This window comes from Sus scrofa, chromosome 1 (genome assembly GCF_054392235.1).
Source record: "Sus scrofa isolate SSC_HxYL_T2T_F1_AM1 chromosome 1, Sscrofa_HxYL_maternal_Yorkshire_Landrace_v2.0, whole genome shotgun sequence".
NCBI lineage: Eukaryota > Metazoa > Chordata > Mammalia > Artiodactyla > Suidae > Sus > Sus scrofa.
The window spans coordinates 124,762,214-124,778,141 of NC_139383.1; the positions used below are offsets into that span (position 1 = coordinate 124,762,214).

At 38.9% G+C, this 15,928-nt stretch overlaps 1 protein-coding gene across 2 annotated transcripts in view; it reads left to right on the forward strand.

Moving 5' to 3' along the window:
* Positions 1-15,725, forward strand: part of LOC146406348 (uncharacterized) — a 106,993-nt gene extending 91,268 nt beyond the window's left edge. For both annotated transcript variants that reach the window (XR_014810957.1, XM_084969482.1), the window contains one exon: positions 15,648-15,725. The gene's annotated coding sequence lies outside the window, so the exon portion shown is untranslated. The remainder of the gene's footprint in view (positions 1-15,647) is intronic.
* The last annotated feature ends 203 nt before the right edge of the window (positions 15,726-15,928 follow it).

The window sequence follows — 15,928 nt, forward strand, 5'->3', positions numbered from 1 at the left end:
TGACTTACTTCACTCAGGATGAGAGTCTCTAGTTCCATCCATGTTGCTGCAAATGGCATTATTTTGTTCTTTTTTATGGCTGAGTGGTATTCCATTGTGTATATATACTATATCTTCCTAATCCAATCATCTGCCAGTGGACATTTAGGTTGTTTCCATGTCTTGGCTGTTATAAATAGTGCTGCAATGAACACATGGGTGCATGTGTCTTTTTCAAGGAAAGTTTTGTCTGGATATATGCCCAAGAGTGAGATTGCTGGGTCATATGGTAGTTCCTTTGTTGAAGATTAATTGACCATAGGTATCTCCATAGTGTTTTCCATAGTGGTTGTACCAAGTTACATTCCCACCAACAGTGCAGGAGGATTCCCTTTTCTCCACACCCTCTCCAGCATTTGTTATTTGTGGACTTATTAATGATGGCCATTCTGACTGGTGTAAGGTCATATCTCCTGGTTGTTTTGATTTGCATTTCTCTAATAATCAATGATGTTGAGCATTTTTTCATGTGTTTGGGGGCCATCTGTCTATCTTCTTTGGAGAAATGTCTATTCAGATCTTTTGTCCATTTTTCAGTTGGGTTGTTGGTTTTTTTTGCTGTTGAGTTGTATTAGTTGTTTGTATATTTTAGAGATTAAGCTCTCCTCAGTTATATCATTTAAAAGTATTTTCTCCCATTCCGTAGTTTGTCTTTTTTTTTAAATAATTGTTTCCTTTGTTATGCAAAAGCTTGTCAGTTTGAATAGGTCCTATTGGTTTATTTTTGCTTTTTTTTCTGTCTGCTTTGGGAGACTGACCTGAGAAAACATTTGTAAGGTTGATATAAGAGAATGTTTTGCCTATGTTCTCTTCTAGAAGTGTGATGGTGTCTTGTCTTACGCTTAAGCCATTAAGCCATTTTGAGTTTACTTTTGTGCATGGTGTGAGGGTGTGTTCCAGTTTCATTGATTTACATGTGGCTGTCCAGTTTTCCTAGCACCACGTGCTGAAAAGATTGTCTTTTTCCCATTTTATATTCTTGCCTCCTTTGTTGAAGATTAATTGACCATAGGTGTCTGGGTTTATTTTTGTGTTCTTTTTTCTGTTTCATTGGTCTGTATGTCTTGATACCAGTACCACACTGTCTTGATTACTGTGGCTGTGTAATATTGCCTGAAGTCTGGAAGAGTTATGACTCTGGCTTGGTTTTTGTTCCTCAAAATTGCTTTGGCAATTCTGGGTCTTTTATGGTTCCATATAAATTTTTGGATTGTTGTTCTAGTTCTGTGAAAAATGTCATGGGTAATTTGATAGGGATTGCATTGAATCTGGAGATTGCTTTGGGTAATATCACCATTTTTAGGATATAATTCTTCCAACCCAGGAGCATGGAATATCTTTCCATTTCTTTGAGTCCTCTTTAATTTTCTCGACTAATGCTTTATAGTTCTTAGCATATAAGTCTTTGACCTTCTTAGTATGGTTTATTCTCAGGTATTTAATTTTTGGGGGTGCAATTTTAAAAGGTATTGTATTTTTGTATTCCTTTGCTAATATTTCATTGTTAGTATACAGAAATGCAACCAATAACTGAATGTTAATCTTGTATCCTGCTACTTGGCTGAATTTATTGATGAGTTTGAGTAGTTTTTTTGTGGAGTCCTGAGGGTTTTCTATATTTAGTATCATGCGTGCATAATTGCATAGAGTGACAATTTTAACTCTTCTCTTCCAGTTTGGATATGTTTTATTTCTTTTGTTTGTCTGATTGCTGTGGCTAAGACTTCCAATACTATGTTGAATAAAAGTGGTGAGAGTGGGCATCCTTGTCTTGTTCCAGATTTTAGTGGGAAGGCTTTCAGATTTTCTCCATTGAGTATTATAATTGCTGTGGGTTTGTCATAAATGGCTTTTATTATGCTAAGGTATTTCCCCTCTATACCCACTGACTCACCAAATGCTTTTAAATCTCCACCATACTCTAACTGCACCCCAGACCAAATTAAATCAGAATCTTTGAGGGGTAGGTCCAAGGTCAATATTTACTTATCTCTTCCATTGTCATTAACTTTTGTTCCAAATATTAGTGTTCCTCAGAGCTTAGTCCAAAGTCTCTTCCTATCTCAGGCTCTACCCCTAGTGCCATGGGTTTCAAGAGCATCCTTATCCTGTGGACTTATAGATCTATGCTTCTAGCCATAACTTCTCCTTTGACCAGTAGAGTTGTATATACAACTGTCTGCTCAAGATATCCACTGGGACACAGACAGTTCAAATTTAATGGGTCCTAATGGAACTCTTTATCTTTCTTGGCCTCCAAATCTATTCTTCCCCAGTATCCCCATCCCAGTTGATAGCAGCATCGTTCGTCCAATTGTGCTAGCAAAGACAACTTGGGAGTTATCTTTGAATAAATGTTTTTTTGGTTTTTTGTTTGTTTGTTTGTTTTTTGCTTTTGATCTTTAGGGCTGCAATTGAAGCATATAGAAGTTCCCAAGCTAGAGGTCAAATTGGAGCTGCAGCTACTGGCTTACACCACAGCCACAGTAATGTGGGATCCAAGCTGCATCTGCCACCTTACCACCACAGCCCACAGCAACACGGGACCCTTAACCCACTGAGTGAGGCCAGGGATTGAATCTGCATGCTCGTGGATACTAGTCGGGTTTGTTACTGTTGAGCCATGATGGGAACTCCTGAGCAAATGTTTTTGTCATCCCCCACATCTAACGGTTATCAAGTCCTGTTGGTATTATTTATAAAATACATTCTAGACCCATCCACTTCCCCTCACCTCTACCACCACCATTCTCAACTCTCACTGCACTATAGCCATGGCCTCCCGACTCCTCTCCCTGAGGTCACTCTTGCTGTTGCATACAATCCTTAGAGGGCTCTTCATAAACTTACATCAGATGATATTTCTTCCTCTTTCAAAATCTGTCCAGTGGCTTTGTATTCCATTTAGAACAAAATTCAGGCTCTTTAATCTGGCCTTTAGGGTTCTTCATGATCTGGCCCTTCCTATATCCAACCCCTCCCTCACTCTGCCCTTCAGTGCTGTGTTCCTGCTCTCCCTCCTTTCTGTGGTCTGTGGCATATAGCCTCTAACTCAGATGCTTTTCGCCTAAATCTTCATGTGGCTTGATGCTTACCATTCAAATCTCTGCTCACATGTTCTTCAGAAAAGTCTTCACTGACCCTGCCCCTCCCAGCTATAATGGTGACCACCCCTCCCCCAGTGGTCCTCTAATTTAACCTTGCTTTATTCTCTTCTTAGCTCTTATTATTATCTGAAATATTAGTATTTGTTTATTTCTATCTCTTCCTAATAGAAGACAGGGGCCTTGTCTGTTTTGTTTACAACTGCAACTCTGACACCTGGTTGGTTCTCAACAATTATCTATTGAATGAACTGTTAAGTCCAGACTTCAAATTCAAAGTGCTGGTGAAGCAGACTGTACTAACCAGGTGTCCTTGGGAGGTAGATGAAGAATCTCAGCATGAGGCATTATTAATTAAAGACTCCATCAAAGGTGTTTCAGGAGAGTCTCAGGCTTAGCCACTGGGAAGACCGTCTGCCTAAACTTCCTTTCTTCCTCCTGGCACCATGCCTGAAAGGCTTCCATTGGCAATTCAGATTCATGTCTCTATGTTGAAAGGTTTTCACCTGCTCTTGAATGCTCTACTAAAATTCAAGTGCCTTCAGTATGTGTCTCTTGGCTGACTAAAGATTAGGGAAGAAAAGTTTTCTGTGAGGTCAGACCAAGAGCAGAAGGGACTAAGAACAGAGGGGAGGCAAACAATTGTCTTACTGAATTTTTTTCACTATGCCATGATGCTTTTGACAGAGTCCTTGGAGGGAATCAGACTTATAGAAAGCGGATGGCTGTATGGCTTAGCGAAAAGCTTTCTGTGTGGATTCCAGTGGAGCTGACAACCTCCTAATCTCCTCGCTGTGTCCTTCCTATTCCATTCCCCAGTCCCCAGTATAATTTCCTGATTATGGGGGCTTGGTGGTCTACCTCCAATGCTCTTATCCCTTCTGATTGTTTTTCTCTCACAGTAAATTACACAGCCCCACCTATAACCAGAGGAATGTGGTGATTTAAAAATTCCTAAACAATAGATTATAGTATTTATTTATTTATTTATTTTGTCTTTTAGGGCTGCAACCGGCAGCATATAGAGGTTCCCAGGCTAGGGGTCCAGTTGGAGCTGTAGCCACTGGCCTATGCCAGAGCCACAGCAATGCTGGATCTGAGCTGTATCTGCGACCTACACCACAGCTCACGGCAACGCCAGATCCTTAACCCACTGAGCGAGGCCAGGGATTGAACCCACGTCCTCATGGATGTTAGTTGGGTTCGTTAGCCACTGAGCCACCACAGGAATTCCAGGTTATAGTATTATTAAATACTGGTTAAAAAAAGCATTTCCTGGGAGGTCCTGTCATGATTCGGTGGTAACAAACCCAACTAGTATCCATGAGGATGTGGATAAATCACTGGCCTCACTCAGTGGGTTAAGGATCTGGCATTGCTGTGAGCTGTGGTGTAGGTTGCAGACACAGCTCAGATCCCACATTGCTGTGGCTGTGGTGTAGGCCAGCAGTTGCAGCTCCGATTTGATCCCTAGCCTGGGAACTTCCATGTGCCTCAGGTACGGTGGCAAAACCAACCAACCAACCAATTTCCTTATTATACGATCATACTTATATTTTAATAACATGTTAGGAACAGGAATTTAATTTCCCTAGTATTCAAATTTGAGTTCCCTGAGAAGCAGACTCAGAAGCAGAGATTAGCATGCAGGGCATGTGGCAGGGAACACTCTTAGGATCAAAATTTGTGGAAGGGAAGGAGACAGGACTGAGCAGAGGCAGTAGCTGAGCCCGGTGTGGTCTTTGCAGAGGCCTCAGCTTAGCCCCTGGGGAACTCTGTGGAAGAACAGGATGGCCCTTTAAAGTTGACTCCCCTTGCAGTGAAGAGGTTAGACCTTCATGCTCCCACATCAGAAAGACATCAGATGCAAGTTGATCACCAGTGAGAGAGGGGACTATAGCCAAAGGAAATTTCTGGAAGGGACTAACAGCTGAGGGTTATCTAGTGACAGTATTCCCGGCCCCTAGGAAAGTAAGCCCTTAGACCCAAAGGCAGACTTGGGCAACACAACAAAGCATACATTATGCCTAGTTGTTTCCATGTTGATGTTACTTTTTGGTTGCTAACATTATTCTGGATATCTATTGCAGGACAGTTGGATTAATTATGTACTAAGATTCTCCACTGAATTGACTTTACTATTGAGGGATCTTTTCTTGTTAGTGCTGTGTGTCTGAAATACTTAGACTTTTCTCTCCTTAACATGTGCTATATTTATATGCGGATAAGAGTGTTGTCATTCTTATTTAGCATTTCATGAAGCATTTACAGGCTACACCGAGTTCCTCAGATTGTTTTTTGGCCATCTGCAGTGGCCAAGTCAACTCTGATTAGTTCTGCAAACTCATTTGAATCCAAGTCCCTGAAGTTTTCTTTAAAATAAATAAACAAACAAAAATCAATAAATCCCTCAGCCTGGACCATGTTGGAGGAACTATTTATTCAGCCTTCCCATTTTAGTTTTGTCTATAGGACTGTAGATTGGGGCTCTGAGTAAGTATAATTGAAAATTAATTTGTTCTGTGGCTCAGAGGTGTGAAAAAAAACTCCAGCTGGCCCACATAAGGGAAAAAGATGACTCATCATGTAAGTAAGGCAGTAAGGATCCACGATTGTAGGCTTTGTTGCTCAGGTTTAGCCCATGGACAAAAACAAAAGGACCCGCTTTCTGCTATGGGTTTTCAATCTGGCAAATTTAGTTTCTGCAATAAAACTAAATTTTACCTTGTTCCTCTTTGAAAAAACATAGACATGAAAGAGCAAAGAAGTTATATTTAGCAAATTCAACACATGTCCAAGTAAGCATTGAACAAATAATAGATTCTTTTTTAAATGATTAAAGTATAGTTGACAATATTGTGTCAATTTCTTCAACTAAGTGACCCAGGTGCACGCACATGCACACACACACACACACACACACACACACACACACACACACGCACACACACACATTCTTTTTCTCATATTATCTTCCATCATGTTCTGTCCCAAGAGATTGGATATAGTTTCCTGTGCTGTACAGTAGGACCTTGTTGTTTATCCATTCTAAATGTAATAGTTTGCCATCTACTAGGTTCTTTTTTTTTTCTTTTTCTTTTTTTTTTTTTTTTGGGTCTTTTTGTCTTTTAGGGCCACACTCACAGCATGTGGAAGTTCCCAGGATAGGGGTCCAATTGGAGCTGTAGCCTCCAGCCTATGCCACAGCCACAGCAACTCTGAGCCATATCCATGACCTACACCACAGCTCACGGCAACGCCATATCCTTAACCCACTGAGCGAGGCCAGGGATTGAACCCACATCCTCTGGATGCTAGTCAGGTTCGCTAACTCCTGAGCCATGATGGGAACTCCTGCGTCTATTAGATGCTTATTAGAGATGGTCTGGTTGTTTGGAATTCTAATATTGTGACTGGGGCTGAGGGTTGGGATCAGGTGCTTCGTGGGTCAATCTCTCTCTCCCTGTGCTACTCCTGACATCTGAGGATGATGAGAGAAGTTCACCTGCTTCCTTGCAGCTTTGGTTTATTGCTGGTAAGGCTCTACCGAGTGTTTTGTTTGGATGGCAATACAGTCCAGTGTCTTGGCACATGACTCCCAAATCCTGGCTTGTTCACTTTATAGTTGGGATTAGGTTATGCATCCTAACTAAAATCTGCTCTGGTCCTTAGTTTCTTCCTCTCTAAATCAGCAATGATCATAGTGCCTACTCCTAGGGTTGTTAAAATGATTAGATAATACATGCAAAGTGCTGATAGTACATAGTAAAACCAGTAAATGTTAGGTATTATTATTACCTAGTAATAAGTTTGCAGGTATTAGATTAGACTGAGAGTCATTTGGACAATTTCTGGGACAAAAAGAATGTACTATATTTGGTTGAGTTGATAATTCTTTGAATATATACAATTAAGTAAATTTTAAAAACCAAAAAATTTTCCGTGCAGGGTCAAAACTAGTGGAGTTGATTTTCTCTTTATTAAAATTAGATGTTATTATGAGAGCTGAATTAGACAATGTACTTTTAGCAAAGGTAGTATTAAGTGTTAGGTTAGGAGTGTCCATTGCTGTCAATGAAAGTCCAAAAATAGCTATTTCTGTCAATCACAAAAGACATGAGTCAGTCAAAGAATTAGAATTGGCCTTCTTTGTACCAAGAAGGCTTCCCAAGCTGAGCAGAACAAGATGTGGACTCATCAAACTCAACAACCTGCTTTTTTGCACAAGAAGCCATTAAAAAACTGAAGAACAGAATTTCAGATATTGATCTGGTAGCCAGTGTAGGCTCTGCTCCACTAAAGTATTATTAACTAGGCAGAAAGAATGGGTCTCTGTGAAACCTAAAATACTTCTAGCACTTCTTCCATGGTCTAGGTTTTTTAGTTGGAAATTTTAAACTTTGTTAGAATACCTATTGATTTTTATGGTTAAGAAAAGTGTTTCTTACATATTTCATTGTTTTTCCTAGTTGAATATGCTCCAAGTTTATTCATTCAACAAATGTTTATTGAATGCCCTCTGTGGACCAATTATGTAGTGGATGGATGTTGTGAGTAGAAGTAAGAGGAGGAGGATTAAACAGGTTAACAGGCAAAATCTTTCAAGACTCTCTTGAGAATATTTTTTGTTTTTATACTTTGCATTCATGAGTATGAATGAGCTCACCTCTGTGTTTCCTTAGAGTTGGGAGCACATCTCTATGGTGTTTTGATAAAATTTCCATTCTCCCTGACAAACATTCACTTGTTAAGTGATGCTAAAGATTGTTATAGTCAATTGTGGAGACAGTGACTTCGGGGGCAGTGTGATTATAAGCAATAGAGTTTCTCTTCTTGAAATCAAGTTAGTTATAGGTATAAACTCAGCCAAAATAAATGATACAATTTGTGGATCTGTTTCTAGACATGAGTCTTTAAGAAAGTTTGAGAAGTTAATCTTTACTTCTTTAAAATGAAACACAAGGGAACAAGCTGCAATAGTCAGAAAAAGGAAAAACAGAATAGTGAGAAAAGGGAAGTTAAAATGAAAACATGCTTCTCTCTGAAATTGTAACTATGTTGGTAAAGTCTTTGGTATCTTCTTGCCCACTACAGGTGCGAATAATTTCTTTTTTCTTTTTTCTTTTTTTTTTTTTTTTGTCTTTTTGCCATTTCTAGGGCCACTTCTGCGGCATATGGAGGCTCCCAGGCTAGGGGTCGAATCGGAGCTGTAGCCTCTGGCCTACGCCAGAGCCACAGCAACGCGGGATCCGAGCCGCGTCTGCAACCTACACCACAGCTCACGCAATGCCGGATCGTTAACCCACTGAGCAAGGGCAGGGACCGAACCCGCAACCTCATGGTTCCTAGTCGGATTCTAACCACTGCGCCACGACGGGAACTCCGCGAATAATTTCTAAAATATAAAGTCAAAGCTTTAGTGAAGGCGTCAGGAAAGATCAGCATCCAGTGAAACTGAAAGTAATCAAGGTTTAGTTTAGTATCTTATTTTTTTTTACATTTCATTCCTCTTTTGCTTTTTCCAGCCTGCTTCCTTTCACTGAAGGGAATCTCACATGAGTTATTTTTGGCTTTGCTGTGAAGACTGTGAGAAAGAAACGCTAGGGCTCAACACCTAACTTTCTGAATCAAACTATCTGGAGAGTGTCATTCATTCACTTGCCCTCCCTCCCCAATATTTTGTGGAGTAAAATAAATAAATATAGCATGAAATTTACTACCTTAACCATTTTTTATTTTTATTTATTTTTCTTTTTTAATGTTTTTTTTATTTTTTCCATTTTCCGTTGGTTTGCAGTGTTCTGTCAATTTTCTACTGTACAGCCAAGTGACCCAGTCACACACACACACACACACACACACACACACACACATATATATATATAGTTTAGTGGCATCAAATATATTTACATTGTTGTACAATCACCACCGCCATCTACCTTCCAATATCTTTTCTTCTTGCAGAACTGAAAGTCTGTGCTCATTAAACAATACTTCCCCACTCCTGTCTCCTCCCACAGTCCCTGGCAACCACCATTCTACTTTCTGGCTTTATGAATTTGATTACTCCAGGTATCTCATATAAGTGGACTGAGACAGTATTTGTCCTTTTGTGACTGGCTTATTTCACTTAGCACAATATCTTCAAGATTCACCCATGTTGTAGCATGTGTAATAGTTTCATTTCTTTTTAAGATGAATACTACTCATTTGAATGTATATATCACATTTTGTTTATCCATTCACCCATCAGTGGATACTGGGGTTGCTTTCACCCTTTGGCTATTGTAGATAATACTGCTATGAATTTGGGTATACAAATATCTTTTCAAGATTTGCTCTTAATCATTTTGGGTGTATGCCTAGAAGTGGGATTGCTGGATTTTATGGTAATTCTATTTTGATTTTTTAAGGAAGAACCAAACTGTTTTCCACGGCCGCTAGACCATTTTATATTCCCACCGACACAAGAGTTCTGACTTCTCCACATCCTTGCCAAGAATGGTTGTTTTCTTGTTTTGTTTCTTTAAATAGTAGTTAATCCTAATAGGTGAGTCATATAGCATTGTGGTTTTGATTTGCATTTCCCTAATGATTAGTAATGTTGAGCATCTTTTTTTTCTCTTTTTATTTTTTGCTATTTATATAATGATTTTTTTTTCATTATAGCTGGTTTACAGTTTTCTGTCAATTTTCTACTGTACAGCATGGTGACCCAGTTACACATACATGTATAGACACTTATTTCTCACATTATCATGCTCCATCATAAGTGACTAGATATAGTTCCCAGTGCTAACACAGCAGAATCTCATTGCTTTTGAGCATCTTTTTATTGCATGTTGGCAATTTGTATCTCCTTGAAGAAGGGTCTATTCAAATCCTTTGCACATTAAAAAACTTATTGTGGATTTATGACAGACCCACAGTAAATATAGTACTCAATGGAGAAAAGCTGAAAGCCTTCCCACTAAAATCTGGAACAAGACAAGGATGCCCACTCTCACCACTGTTATTCAACATAGTACTGGAAGTCCTAACCATAGCAGTCAGACAAACAAAAGAAATAAAAGGCATCCAAATAGGAGGAAAAAGGGTAAAAGTGTCACTGTATGCAGGTGACATGATACTATATGTAGAAAACCCCAAGGACTCAACCCAAAAACTACAAATTGCTGAACTGATCAACAAATTCAGCAAAGCATCAGGATATAAGGTTAACATTCGAAAATAAGTCACATTTCTGTATACTAACAATGAAATTTTAGGAAAGGAATACAAAATTACAATACCTTTCAAAATTGTACCCCCCAAAATTAAATACCTGGAAATACACCTGATCAAGGAGGTGAAAGACTTATATGCTGAGAACTATTAATCAAGGAAATTAAAGAAGATGTAAAGAAATGGAAAGATATTCCATGCTCCTGGGTTGGTAAAATTAATATTGTAAAAATGGCCAGACTACCCAAAGCAATCTCCAGATTCAATGCAATCCCTATCAAATTGCCCATGACATTTTTCACAGAACTAGAACAAACAATCCAAAAATTTATATGGAACCACAAAAGACCCAGAATTGCCAAAGCAATCTTGAGGAACAAAAACCAAGTAGGAGGCATAACTCTTCCAGACTTCAGGCAATATTACAGAGCCACAATCATCAAGACTGTGGTACTGGTACCAAAACAGACATACAGACCAATGAAACAGAAAAAAGAACACAGAAATGAACCCAGACACCTATGGTCAATTAATCTTTGACAAAGGAGGCAAGAACACAAAATGGGAAAAAGTCTTTTCAGCAAGTATTGCTGGGAAACCTGGAGAGCTGCATGCAAATCAATGAAACTAGAACACACTCTCACACCATGTACAAAAATAAACTCAAAATGGCTCAAAGATTTAAATGTAAGAAAAGACACCATCACACTCCTGGAAGAGAACATAGGCAAAACATTCTCTGACATCACCCTTAGAAATGTTTTCTCAAGTCAGTTTTCCAAGGTAACAGAAATAAGAGCAAAAATAAACCAGTGGGACCTAATTAAACTGACAAGCTTTTGCACAGCAAAGGAAACCAAAAAGAAAACAAAAAGGCAACTTACAAAATGGGAGAAAATCATTTCAAATGATGCAACTGACAAAGGCTTAATCTCTAAAATATATAAACAACTTATACAACTCAACAGCCAAAAAGCCAACAACCCGATTGAAAAATGGGCAAAAGGAGTGGCTCAATGGAATCAAATCTGACTAGGAACCATGAGGTTGTGGGTTCGATCCCTGGCCTCACTTAGTGGTTTAATGATCTGGCATTTCCATGAGCTATGATATAGGTCACAGACGTGGCTTGGATCCAGCATTGCTGTGGCTGTGGTGTAGGCCAGCAGCTATAGCTCTGTTTCAGCCTCTAGCCTGGGAACCTCCATGTGCCAGGGTGCAGCCCTAAAAAGCCAAAAAAAAAAAAAATGGCAAAAGGCTTTAATAGACATTTCTCCAAAGAAGATATACAGATGGCCAACAAGCACCTGAAAAATGCTCAACATCAACGATTATTACAGAAATGCAAATCAAATCTACTATGAGATATCACCTCACACCAGTCAGAATGGCCATCATTAATAAGTCCACAAATAACAAGTGCTGGAGAGGGTGTGGAGAAAAGGGAACCCTCCTGCACTGTTGCTGGGAATGTAACTTGGTATAACCACTACGGAAAATGCTATGGAGGTACCTTAGGAAAACTATACATGGAACTACCATATGACCCCGTAATCCCACTCTTGGGCATATATCTGGACAAAACTTTCCTTGAAAAAGTCACATGCACCCGCATGTTCATTGCAGGGCTATTCACAAAAGCCAAGACATGGAAACAGCCTAAATGTCCACTGGCAGATGATTGGATTAGGAAGATGTGGTATATATACACAATGGAATACCACTCAGCCATAAAAAAGAACAAAATAATGCCATTTGCAGCAACATGGATGGAACTAGAGACTCTCATACTGAGTGAAGTACGTTGGAAAGAGAAACACAAATACCATATGATATTGCTCATATCTGATATCTAATATACAGCACAAACGAACCTTTCCATAGAAAAGAAAATTATGGACTTGAAGAATAGACTTGTGGTTGCCCAGGGGGAGGGGTAGGTCATGGGATGGACTGGGAACTTGGGGTTAATAGATGCAGACTATTGCCTTTGGAACGGATAAGCAATGAGCTCCTACCATGTAGCACTGGGAACTATATTTAGTCACTTATGATGGAGCATGATACTGTGAGAAAAAAGTGTCTATACATGTATGTGTAACTGGGTCACCATGCTATACAGCAGAAAAATTGACAGGACACTGTAATGAAAAAAATAAAAATCATTATATAAAAAATGATATCATAAAAAATTGGTTGTGTTTTTGTTGTTGAATTGTAAGAATTCTCTACACATTCTGGATATTGACCCCTTTTCAGATAATGTGATATGCAAATATTTTCTCCCATTCTCTCTCTTTTTTTTTAAATAGTTTCTTTCTTTTTTTATTTTTTTAAATTTTTTATTATTTTTATTTATTTATTTATTTATTTTTTGCTATTTCTTGGGCTGCTCCCGTGGCATATGGAGGTTCCCAGGCTAGGGGTTGAATCGGAGCTGCAGCCACCGGCCTACGCCAGAGCCACAGCAACACAGGATCTGAGCCGCGTCTGCAACCTACACCACAGCTCACGGCAACGCCGGATCCCTAACCACTGAGCAAGGGCAGGGACCGAACCCGCAACCTCATTGTTCCTAGTCGGATTCGTTAACCACTGCGCCACGACGGGAACTCCTCCCATTCTCTTAATTGTCTTTTCACTCTGTTGAGTGTCTTCTAATGCACAGAAGATTTTTATTTTGATGTAGTTCAATTTATCTATTATTTCTTTTGTTACCTCGGCTTTTGGTGTCATATCAGGAAAACAGTGTCAAATCTATTGTCATGAACATTTTACCATATGTTTTCTTCTAAGAATTTTACAGTTTTGGCTCTTAGGTTTAGGTCTTTGATTCATTTTGGATTCGCTTTTAATATATGGTATAAGAGAAAGGTCCAGTTGATAAAACTGAATTACATTCAAGATTAAAACTCTTTACAAGCAAGGGAGTATTTTTTCACGTGCTTGTTGGCCATCTGTATATCTTCCTCGGAGAAATGTCCATTCAGGTCTTTTGCCCATTTTTCAATTGGGTAGTTGGCTTTTTTTGCTGTTGAGTTGTATAAGTTGCTTGAATATTCTAGATATTAAGCTATTGTCAGTTGCATCGTTTGAAGCTATTTTTTTCCATTCTATAAGTTGTCTTTTTGTTTCATTTTTGGTTTCCTTTGCTGTGCAAAAGCTTGTCAGTGCGATTAGGTCCCATTGGTTTATTTTTGCTTTTATTTCTGTTGCTTTGGGAGACTGACCTGAGAAAATATTCATAAAGTTGATGTCAGAGAATGTTTTGCCTATGTTCTTTTCCAGGAGTTTGATGGTATCTTGTCTTATATTTAAGTCTTTAAGCCATTTTGAGTTTATTTTTGTGCATGATGTGAGGGTACATTCCAGTTTCGCTGATTTGCATGCAGCTCTCCAGGTTTCCCAGCAATTCTTGCTGAATAGACTGTTTTTTTCCCATTTTATGTTCTTGCCTCCTTTGTCAAAGATTAATTGACCATAGGTGTCTGGGTTTATTTCTGGGTTCTCTGTTCTCTTCCATTGGTCTGTCTGTTTTGGTACTGGTACCACATTGTCTTGATGACTGTGGCTTTGTAATACTGCTTCAGGTCTGGGAGAGTTATGCCTCTGGCTTTGTTTTTTTGTTCCTCAGGATTGCTTTGGCAATTCTGGGTTTTTTTGTGGCTCAACATCACTGATTATTAGAGAAATGCAGATAAAAACTACCATGAGATATGACCTTACACCAGTCAGAATGGCCATCATTAATAAGTCCACAAATAACAAATGCTGGAGGGAGTGTGGAGAAAAGAGAACCCTCTTGCACTCTTGGTGGGAATGTAAGCTGGTACAGCCACTATGGAGAACAGTATGGAGGTACCTTAGAAATCTATACATGGAACCACCACATGTTCCAGCAATCCCACTCTTGGGCATATATCCAGACAAAACTTTCCTTGAAAAAGACACATACACCCGCATGTTCATTGCAGCTCTATTCACAATAGCCAAAATATGGAAACAACCCAAATGTCCATTAAAAGATGATTGAATTAAGAGGATGTGGTATATATACACAATGGAATATGACTCAGCCATAAAAGAGAACTAAATAATGCCTTTTGCAGCAATATGGATAGAACTCTTAAAAATCCGTAAATATGGATGTGCATGGTTCACTAAGTCTCCTCCTGAGTGAAGTAAGTCAGAAAGAGAAAGACACATACCATATGATATCCCTCATATCTGGTATCTAATATACAGCACAAACAAAGAGTGAAGTAAGTCAGAAAGAGAAAGACACATACCATATGATATCCCTCATATCTGGTATCTAATATACAGCACAAACAAACCTTTCCACAGAAAAGAAAATTATGGTCTTAGAGAACAGACTTGTGGTTGCCAAGGGGGAGGGAGTGGCAGGGATTGGGAGCTTGGGGTTAAAGGATGCAAACTATTGCTTTTGGAATGGATTAACAAAAGATTCTGCTGTGTAGCATTGAGAACAATGTCTAGATACTTACAATGCAGCACAACAATGGGAGAAAAAATTATGTATACATGTATGTGTAACTGGGTCCCCATGCTATAGAGTGGGGGGGGGGGAAGGGTGTTGGGAGAAATAAAAATAAAAAATAAATTAATAAAAAAGCAGGAGTTCCTGTCATGGCTCAGTGGTTAATGAACCCCACTAGGAACCATGAGGTTGTGGGTTCGATCCCTGGCCTTGCTCAGTGGGTTGAGGATCCAGCATTGCCGTGAGCTGTAGTGTAGATCACAGACTTGGCTTGGATCCCATGTTGCTGTGGCTGTGGTGGAGGGCAGGGGCTACCACTCCAATTAGACCCCTAGCCTGGGAAGCTCCATATGCCACGAGTGCGGCCCTAGAAAAGGCAAGAAGACAAAAAAAAAAAAAACAAAAAAAAACCAAAACAAAGCAAAACAAAACAAAAAACAAGCAAGGGAATAAAACACAATGTAAAAAGCAGTTTCCACTGCATAATTGTTTATTACAGTATCTACAGTATAATTCCTTCTCTTAAAAATCCGTTAAGTATGTATGTGCACGGTTCACTAAGGTGTTAGTAGTCATAATCTCTGGGTTAGGAAATATAGTGTTCATTCTTATATTAATTTTCTATATATTCTTACTTTCTAATAAATTGCAATTATTGCTTTTGCAATAATAAAAGCGAAAAGCAAAGTCTGCAGTAAACATCACACTTCGAGGTGAGATGTCAAACATGTAAGTTAAGATCGTCCCTCTTAGTTCTTCTTTCTGTCATTTCATTGTAGGTTCCATCCAGTTCAATAAGGAAGAAAAAAGAGTTGGAGAGGAAAGAAAAGAAAATGAAAAGTTTATAAACGTGAAAACTAAAGAGAATCTACAGATAAGTGATTAGAATTTTAAATGGAACTCAGCAAGTCTAGTGGATATAAAGTCGGTATACAGAAACAGTTTGCATTCCGGTATAACAGCAATAAGCAGAAAATTAACTTTGTAAAAGATAGAGTACATGACATATTTGTCTTTCCAAATTGTCTAACCACTGTTGTCCGTGTTTAGTAATGCCTTT